Genomic DNA, 10,598 nt, shown 5'->3' on the forward strand with positions numbered 1-10,598 from the left:
TTTCTTTCATGGCAGGAGAAGAGGTTGGATCAACTGGGATTGTTTTATCTGAGGACCAGGAATCACTGAAAATTGGTAATGCCTGGATTGAGAGAAATCTAGGTTCTGGTGCTGAGGTTACATGCAAGAGAAGGCAGGTTCTTCTGCGGGCTTCAGATTCTCCCTAAGACGTTCTCCAGCTCTCCTCTAGTCTTCTTTCATGTTTCCACAGATCATATACTGTTTAATGAAATATCAACTGTCAGTAGAAGCAGTGGGCTTATTTGATGGGATACAGTCTTGCAAAATAAAGAACCGAGCCAGCACTCCATACTTCTTAGAATCATTTCCAAACTTTCCAGTCTAAGAGTCTAGCTAGCCGTTCAAACAAATCTTATTTCCCTTGCTGCTCATTGCGCACCTAGACTACATTTCCCATCCTGGCTGCTGATAGGTGAGCATGTGACTGAGTTCTGGCTAATGAAATGTAGGTGGAAGTCCTTTCTACCCTGTGGCCCATAGGTATCCGCCGCATGCAATGTGCCATGCACTTTCCTCTTCTAGGTGACCTCAGTAAAGAACTCTGGCTCTAGGAACACCTCTTGGAAGTGAGCTGCCCATGAATCAGCAATACTTGCTTTGGATCCATGTGAGTCAAAAATACATTTCACTAGTTGAAGCAACTGAGGTTTGAGGGTTCAACAATAGAGGGTTTAATCCCCATTTCTCGCCATTCTAATACATAAAATCTCTATTCTACACAGAGTTTGCATACTGCTTTTCTCCCCCTGCTCATGTGTCTTCTGCCTGGAATACCTTTGGTTATGTTCTTCTTATTAAAACTAGATTCATATTTAAGGTCTGTGTTAAATCCTGTCTCACTGATGAAGCCTTTCATACCATTGATTCAGTAAGAGATGCATCAAATCACTCACTCTCATTCATTTTCTTCCTATTCTTCATGAACTGCCTTATGGGGTTAGGAACTATGATTAGCACTGAGTATACACAAAAGCTCTGGTGTGGTGCTGTAGGATAAGCACTGAACTGCTAACCATAAGGCCAGCACTTAACAACAACACCATCAGTATATGTAAGAGGAAGAGTCCCAGGCCACATTATTTTGAAGTTTAATAAGGGTGATAAGTGAAACAAACCAGCAAACAAAAGTCAGTCATCACAATCCATTGTAGTAAGTGTTCAGGTAAAGACAGTTGGCTCCTAACCAGAAGTGTGGTTTGAGTCTACCTGGATGGTGTGGGCTGGTGATCTCCGGCTAAGAAATCAGCCACGGAGAACTCTATGGGTTGCAGCTTTTCTCTGACTCACATGAGGTCCCCATGAGTTGGAGTTGACTTGATGGCTTTTTTTTTTTTTTAAAGAAAATATGCAGAGTTCTCTGACAGCAGAGAAAAGATGACTAAACCCAGTTCTGGAAAAGTCAGCATTCAATTAGTAATGTTGTCGTTAAGTGTCATCAAGTCAGTTCCAAATCATAGCAACCCTGTAAAGGGTTTCCGAGGAGTGGCTTGGTGAGCTTGAACCACCTACATTGTGGTTCAAGCCAACCTTACAGTCCAGTGCATTATCCTACAGTGCCACACCAGGAGTGCCCAATTAATAATAGCTACTTTTATTTGTCCTGGTGTGGCGCTGTAGGATAAGCACTCGACCACAATGTCAGTTTGAACCCCAAGGCTGGTGATTCATACTTGCCAGCCATTCCTCGGAAACCCTGTACAGGGTTACTATGAGTCAGAACTGACTCTACAGCACTTAACAACAACATCCTTATTTGGAGTCTTGGTGCGTGCGGCATTGTAGGGTAACCACTGGACTGCTAGCTGCAAAGTTGGCAGTTCAAACCCACCAGCCACTCCTATGCAGTGTCCTTATGAGTCAGAGCTGACTTGACAGCACTTGACAATAACAACATTTTTTATATTATCGGGACTTGAGTTTATCTTATGGGGTTAGCAAAGGTCAAAAGGTCAGAGGGCAATGATGGTCTCCTGACTGATCCATCTTGCTACCAACTCCCTCTTTTCTACCTCATTTTTTATCATATGATGACTCAGTTGTACCGATGTGTTATCATCCGCCCTGAAAAGAGAACCAGTTTAGACAAGAGAAACCTTTAAAAAAAAAATGGGCATTTTTTAAAGCCATGCAACTGTACGTGAGTGGTGCTGAAGGCATGGGAATGCGTAACAGTGTTTTGACCACCAACCAGAAAAACAAACAAAAAATGAAATGCCCCAAACTGTTGCCTTCAAGTCATTTCCAATTCATAGCTGCCTTGCAGGACATAAGTGCCCAGTTGGATTACCAAGGTTGTCATCTCTATGGAAGCAGACTCCACATCTGTCTTCCACACAGCAACTGATGAGTCCAAACCTCCAACACTTAACCACTATGCTACCAGGGAGCCTTGCTTTGACTGTAGACTACAGGTATTCCTGCAGGTAAAGGATTCTGGAAGCAGGTGTTTCTGGAAAATACGACCTGGGGCCCAGTGGAGATGGAGGACCAAACCAGACTTTCAAGGGAAGGAGAGGTTTCTTATATGTCTTTGTAAAAATCTAAGCTCTTTTATTACTTGCTGTTGTTGTTGTTAAGTGCCATCGAGTCAGTTCCAGCTCATGACAACCATCTGTACAACAGAGCGAACACAGTCCGGTTCTGCACCATTTTACAATTATGCTGTTGCCACTGTGTTGATCCTTCGTGTTGAGGGTCTTCTTCTCTTATGCTGACCCTCTGCTTTTCTAAGCACCATGTCCTTCTCCAGGGATTGGTGCCTCTGACATCATGCCCAAAGTACGAGAGACAAAGTCTTACCATCATCACTTCCAAGAAGCAATCCATCCTTACTTCTTCCAAAACAGATTTGTTCTTTCTTTTGGCAGTCCGTGGTATATTCAGTATTCTTCACCAACACCATAATTTAAATGCAGTTTTCTCCGGTCTTATTCATTGTCCAGCTTTCACATGCATATGTTGTTAAATGCTGTCCAGTTGGTTCCAAATCGTTGAGACCCTGTATAGGGTTTCTAAGGAAGTAGATGATGGGTTTGAACTGCCTACCATTTGGTTCGCAGTCCAGTGCTCATCCTACAGCGCCACCCCAGGAGTCCTACATGCATATGCGATAATCATCTCATATCATGCTCACCTTAGTCCTCAAAGTGATATCTTTATTCTCTTAACACTATACAGACATCTTTTCTAGCAGATTCACCTAATGCAGTAATACATTGTTTGATTTCTCAACTGTTGCTTCCCTGAGTATTGATTATGGATTCAAGTAAAATGAAGTCTTTGACAACTTCAATCTTTTTTACTTTTATTGTAATGCTATTTATTGGTCCAGTTGTGAAGATTTTTGTTTTCTCTATATTGAGATGCAATTCTTACTGAAGGCTGTAATCTTTGATCTTCATCAGTAAATACTTAACCCATCTTCACTTACAAGTGAAGTGTATCTGCATATTGCAGGTTATTAATGAGTCTTTTCATTATAACCCAGTTTCTCAGATTATTTGCTCAACATAAAGATTAAATAAACATGGTGAAAGGATACAATCCTGGTTTTCCTGATTTGATCCATTCAGGATCCCTTTGTTCTATTCTAACAACTGCCTCTTGGTCTGTGTAGAGGTTTCTCAAAGACATCATAAAGTGTTCTGGAGTATCCATTCATTGCAATGTTATCCATAGTTTGTTACAATCCACACAATCAAATGCCTTTGCATAGTCAATAAAGCTCAAGTAGACAGCTTTCTGATACTCTCTTCTTTCAGCCAAGCGCCATCTGATATCAGCAGTGATATACCTCATTCCATGTCCTCTTCTGAATCCAGCTTGAATATCTGGCAGCTCCCCATCAATGTGATGCTACAACCATTTCTGGATTATCATCAACACAATTTTACTTTCATGTGATAGAAATGATATTATTCAATGATTTACATATTCCATTGGGTCACCTCTCTTTGGAATGGGCACAAATATGGATCGCTTAATTGGTTAGCCAGGTGGCTGTCTTCCAATTTTCTTGGCATAGATGACTGAGCACCCCGAGCACGGCATCAGTTTGTTTAAACATTTCCATTTGTACTTTGTTAATTTGTGTTTGTTAGTTTTGGTCACTGCCTTCAGTGAAGCCCGGGCTTCTTCTTTCAATATCATCAGTTCTTAATCTCATGGTGCTTTGTAAAATGGCTGAGTTGAGCTAATAATACACAGTAGCTCTGTATTCTTCCCATCTTCTTTTGATACTTTCATTATCATTCAGGATTTTGCCCAGGTTGTTGTTGTTAAGTGCCACTGAATCAATTTTGACTCATAGCAACACTGTATAATGTTTCCAAGGAGGGGCTGGTGGATTTGAAATGCCAACCTTGTGATTAGCAGTCTAGTGCTTACCCTACAGTGCTATACCAGGATTCCACTTTGCCCAGAAAAAACTTCAATATTACAAGTCATGGTTTGAGTTTTCTCTTCAGTTCTTTCAGCTTGATTTTCCCATTTGGTTTTCTAACTCCAGATCTTTGCCCATTTCAGTACTTGATTTTGTCTTCCTGAGCAGTGCTTTGAAATGTTCTGTTCAGCTCTTTTACTTCCTCATTTCTTCCAGTCTCTATCTTCTCTACTTTCAGGAGCAGATATGTTCGTTTGTCTGGCAGTCCAGGCTACTTTTAATATTCTTCTCCAACACCATGATTCAGTCACATCAATTCTTCTTTAGTTTTCCTTACTCGTTGTCCAACTTTCACATGCATATGAAGAAATTGAAAGTACCATGGCTTGGATCAGGTGCAACTTAGTCCTCAAACTGGCAACTTTACTCTTGAACACTGCAAAGAGGTATTGTGCAGCACTTTTGCCTAATGCAATACATCGTTTGATTTCATGACTGCTGCTTCCATGAGTGTTGATAGTGGATTCAAGTAAAATGAAGTCTTTGACACCATCAAACATGTCTCCATTTATTATGATGTTATTTATTGGTCCAGTGGTAAGGATTTTTGTTTTCAGCACATTGATGTGCAACCCATACTGAAGGGATTTGATTGTCATCGGTAAGTTTTTCAAATCCTCTTTGCTTTTAGCAAGGTTGTATCATCTGTATATTGCAGGTTGTTAGTGAATCTTCCTCAAACCTTGATGCCACATTCTTATTCATCTAACCTACTTTCTCAGATTACTTGCTCAGCATACAGAGAGAATAAATATGGCAAATAAATACAATACTGGTTCCCTTTTCTGATTTTAAACCATTCGGTGTCCCCTTGTTCTTTTCAAATCACTGCTGCTTGGTCTAAGTACAGATCCCTCATGAGTACAATTAAGTGTCCTGGAATAGCCATACTGTGCAGTGTTATATCCATAGCTTGTTATGATCATTGTTGTTGTTGTTAGGTGCCATCGAGGCAGTTCTGACTCACAGCAACATTCTGCACATCAGAATGAAATACTTCCGGGTCCTGTACCATCTTCACAGTTGTTCTTAAGCTTGAGCCCATTGCTGCTGCCACTGTTCCATTCCATCTCTTTAGGGGTCTTCCTTTTTTTTCACTGACCCTCCATTTTACCAAGCATGATGTTCTTCTCCAGGGACTGACCCCTCCTGATAACATGTCCAAAGTATGAAAGATGAAGTCTTGCCACCCTGGCTTCTAAGGAGCACTCTGGCTGTCCTTCTCCTAACACAGATTTGTTTGATCCTTACTTAGAGTGATTTAAAAGTTTACTCATTGTCATTGTGCTACGCATAAGTGCTGATTAAATTACATGCAGAAACCGTCCACTAATTAAACAAGATGAAGGAGTAAGAACCTCAAAGAAGCAGAGAAAAGGGTGAAGCAGGCAGCCGGCTAGACTCTGAAGAAAAGCACCTTTAAGAGAGCCCTGAGTCTTCAGTAGAAAAATAGAGGGGAAACTAAACCAGAAACACACACACACACACACACACACACACACACGCGCGCGCGCGCGCGCAAAAACAAAACCACCCATTTCTAATTTCCTGCGCTTTCAATGTGGGGGTCATTAACAGGAGCATGCTGACGAATCTTAATTGCTAGGATTGAGGAAGGGAATTGCCAGGGTAATCAGACCCCCCAAAGCACACAGGGCTTATAGATTAAAGCAGAGTTTCTCCTAATCCCATCAAAACGTCATAATCTTGTGTCACAGCGGCATCTAAACACAGCTGATTGAGATGCCACGAGTGCCGAATCTGGGATCCATCACAGCCTAGCCGTCCGGAAAGCAAATAACCCCAAATGAGAAGGTTGCATTTAGTGTGGTCTGGAGATACTTACTACAAAGGCCGGAGTGCTGACTCCATCCCTCCCTTGGGCTTCACAAGAGGGGAAGCTTCAGTGGCCCCAAATGCATTCCTTTTAGAGAAAAATTTCCCCAAATGGAAATAGGTTTGTTGCTTTTGCTCTTGAGAAAGCTAAAAAAAAAAAGTAGAAAATACAGAAAAACAGCAAGAAGAAGACTAAAAAGCCTTCAAATTCACCAGCCAGAGTAACTCTTATTTGTTTGCCTGTCGCTTTCCAGAACTACTTTCTTCTATGGCCGTACACACATATATATACACAGTCTCTCGTCTCAATCCCCCTGTCTCTTTCATGTGGAAATATAATTATACTATGTATACATGCCACCACTTGCCTGTCAGTTTGTCGTCCTGGGGTAGCTTGTGTTTTTCTCTAAAGCTGGAAGCTATGCCACTGGTATTTTAAATACAAGCAGAGTTACCCACGGTGGATATGCTTCAGCAGAAACCTTCAAGACTAGACAAGGAAGAAGGACTTGACAGTCTCCTTCTGTAATGATATTTCTTCACAAAGGCCATTGGAAATCTTATGAATGCAGCAGAACATTGTCTGAAAGAGAATCAGAAGATGAGCCCCTCAGGGTGCCAGGCATTCAAAATACAACTGGCAAAGAGCTGCCTACTCAAAGCCGAGTCCACCTTAATAATGTGGATAGAGTAAATCTTTGGGGAATCTTCGTTTCCTGATGTGGCATGACTCGAAATGAGAAAAAACAGCTGCAAACATCCATGAATAATAACAGGGAATGTATAAGTATAAATCTAGGAATATTGGAAGTTGTCAAAAATGAAATGGAATGCATAAAGATGGATATTCTAGGCATCAGTGAGCTGAGATGGACTGGTATTGGCTGTTTTGAATCAAACAGTCACATGGTGCGCTATCTGAGATGACAAATTGAAGAGGAATAGAATCACATTCATCATTAAAAAGAACATTTCAAAGTCCATCCTAAAGTACAGTGCTGTCAGAGATAGAATAATATTCACACAAAGAAGACCAGGAGTCCTTGTTTAGTGCTACAGGATAAGCACTGGACTACCAGGTTGGTTTGAGCCAAAAGGTTGGCAGTTCAAACTCACCAGCCACTTCTTGAAAAACCCTATATAGGTTGGAACTGACTCAAAGGCAGTTAACAACAGCAACAACAGAGAAGACCAGTTAATACAGCTGTTGTTCAAATAAATGTATGCAAAAACCTCTGAAATTGATCAAACATGCAATCAAGAAGTATTTATAATTATTGATGATTGGAATGGGAAAGTTGGTAACAAAGAAGGATCAACAACTGGAAAATACAGCCTTGGTGATAGAAGCAATACTAAATAAAGATCACATGATAGGTTTTTCAAAACTAATGATTTATTCAGTGCAAATACTTTTTTTTCAGCAACATTAATGTTAACCACACAGGTGGACCTTGCCAGATGGAATATACAGAAATCAAATTGACTACTTCTGTGAAAAATACAATGGAAAAGATCAGTATCATCAGTGAGGATAATGAGGGGCTGACTGAGGAACAGATCCTGAATTGCTCATATTCAAGTTCAAGATGAAGCTATAGAAAATTAAAACAAGCCTCCAATATCCAAAGAACAATCTTGAGTATATCCCACCTGAACTTAGAGATCATCTCAAGAACAGGTTTGTCGCATTGCACATTAATGACAGAAGACCAGATGAGTAGATGAAATGACATCGAAGACATCATGCATGAAAATCATTGAAAATATAGGAAACAAAGAAAAGACCAAGAAGAATGTCGGGTGAGACTTGAAACTCTCACAACAAAAGGAACAAATGATGAAGTAAAAGAACTGAACAGAAAATTTCAGAGGACAGTGGATTATTATATGGCCAGTCATGCAGACAAAGTCAAGTGTTACAATGAAATGTGCAAAGATCTGAAGTCAGATAACCCAAAGGGAAAAACACAGCATTTCTCAAGCTGAAAGTACTGAAGAAAAAGCCAAGCATCTTATTACTATATTGAAGGATTCTGTGTGCAAAATACTGAATGATGCAGGAAGCATCATAAGAAGATGGAATATATAGAATACTCTAGCAAAAAGACCTCCTCCATTTTCAACCCTTTCAGACAGTAGTATTTGGTCAAGAACTAATGGTATTGAAGGAATAAGTCCAACCTGCACTGAAGGCATTGACAAAAAATAAGTCTCCAGGAACTGATGGACTACAAATAGGAATGTTTACACAAACTGATATGGCACTGAAGGTTCTTATGCATCTATGCCAAAAAAAGTAGGAAGACAGCTATCGGGCCAACCAACTGGAAGAGATCTATACTTGTGCCCATTCCAAACAAAGGTGATCCAACTGAATTATCAAATAATATCATTAATATAACACACAAATAAAATTTTGTTGATGATCATTCAAAAATGGTTGCAGCAATGGAGGGTCAGGGAAAAAGAGGAAGACCCCCAACATCTTAGATCTATTGGCACAGAGGAAGCAGAGATGGGCTCAAGCATAATAATAATTGTGAGGATGGAACAGGACCAGGGTCAGGCAGTGTTTCATTCTGTTGTGCAGAGGGTTGCTATGAGTTGAAACAGACTTGTTGACACCTAACAACAACATATATACATGAATGAGACAAAACTTAATCTACACTCCAGTTATATTAAAATGTCCATCCATGACTGATGACAACATTGAGCGTGCAAGTGAAAGGCTTCTTGAATTGGCAAGTAACAGTGGATTATATGGCCAATTATTAGCAAATAAATTACGGTTCTGCCTATGAAATAATCTAAGACAGACTTGGGTTTCAAAAAGTTTGTGCACTATGGGTACCTAAACAACTCATGGAAGAGCATTAACAGAAGCAAAATTTGGACCAATACTCAAAGGAAGCTTCCTTAAAAAAAATCATGACTGGTGATGATCCATCACCATGAGCTTGAGAGTAAATGTCAGTGTATGAAATAAAACTTCCTGAATGGCCAACCAAGAAAAAGTTCAAAAGTCAACCATCAACTGGAAGATTGATGCTTCTTATCATTTTATGTGATTCTCAAGGGCCAATATTGGAACACTTATCAGGAAAAAGATTCAACAATCAACAGTGCTCATTACAGTGAGACACTCACTGAAGAGCTGAAGCCAAAACTTCAGATTAAACACAGAGGACTGCCATCCAAGGCTGTTGTAATCTTGCATGATAGTGCATGTCCACACACCTCTGCCCACACTGTTGACACTCTGCAAAAACTTCACTTTGAGGTGTTAAAGCATCCTCTTTTTAGTCCTCATATTGCTCCATCAGACTTTCATCTCTTTGGTGTCCTGAAAGCAGCCCCTTGAGGATGAAGATTCACCTCTGATGAAGAAGTGAAGCCAGTGGTGCATTTGTAGCTTGCAGCTCAGCCTGAAGCAGTTTTTGATAAGGGAATATGAAAGCTTGTTGACAGGTTGATAAAGTGTATTGAAAAGCAAGGAGATGATGTCTAAATATGATGTATTTTTTTCTTTTCTGGAATTGATGAAAATAAATTCTATAGCCAGAGTGTGGATAATTTTTTACTCACCCCTATATATGCATTATCATTCACACTTCAGTGGAAGTGAATGCATGGGAAAGCTTAACAATGTTTTGATCACAGATCACAGGTAATTCTAGCAGATTAAAGATTCTAGAGACAGATCTTTGTGAAAATATTACCTGGGGCCATGTGAATATAGGGAACAAGATCTGCTTTTCTTAGGCAGATGGAATTCTGTTTTAAGCTTTTTAAGTCTAAACTCTATCACTGAATGGCTGACTGGCTCTGTGCCTTTGAGTCAGTTCCAACTCATAGTGACCCTGCACTGGGTTTCTGAGGCTGTAAATCCTTACAGAAGCAGAAAGTATCATCTGACTTCCATGGGGAAGCTGGTGGGTTTGAACTGCTGACCTTGTAGTTAACAGCCCAACACTAACCCACTATTTCAGCAGGGGTCTTTTATATATGCATTTATAAAGAAAATTTGTATCAAGGAAATGGTTCACACAATTGGAGAGGTGGGCAAGTCTGAAGTCTGTGAGTCAGCTAAACCAAGATCATCATGTCAGATAGGCAGGCAGGCAGGTTGGCAGGTCTGGCAAGTCAGACAGATCAGGCAGGTAAGATGGCAGACTGCTGACAACTCCCAGGATCAGCAGACAATAGATCAGGTCATTACTCAAGTCCACATACAGGATCCAGCCTCAGCTCTGTCATTGCTAGATATTATTATTGTCTCTACTTGAAATAGGAA

The sequence above is a fragment of the Chrysochloris asiatica genome, unplaced genomic scaffold, assembly GCF_000296735.1.
Source record: "Chrysochloris asiatica unplaced genomic scaffold, ChrAsi1.0 scaffold00078, whole genome shotgun sequence".
Lineage (NCBI taxonomy): Eukaryota > Metazoa > Chordata > Mammalia > Afrosoricida > Chrysochloridae > Chrysochloris > Chrysochloris asiatica.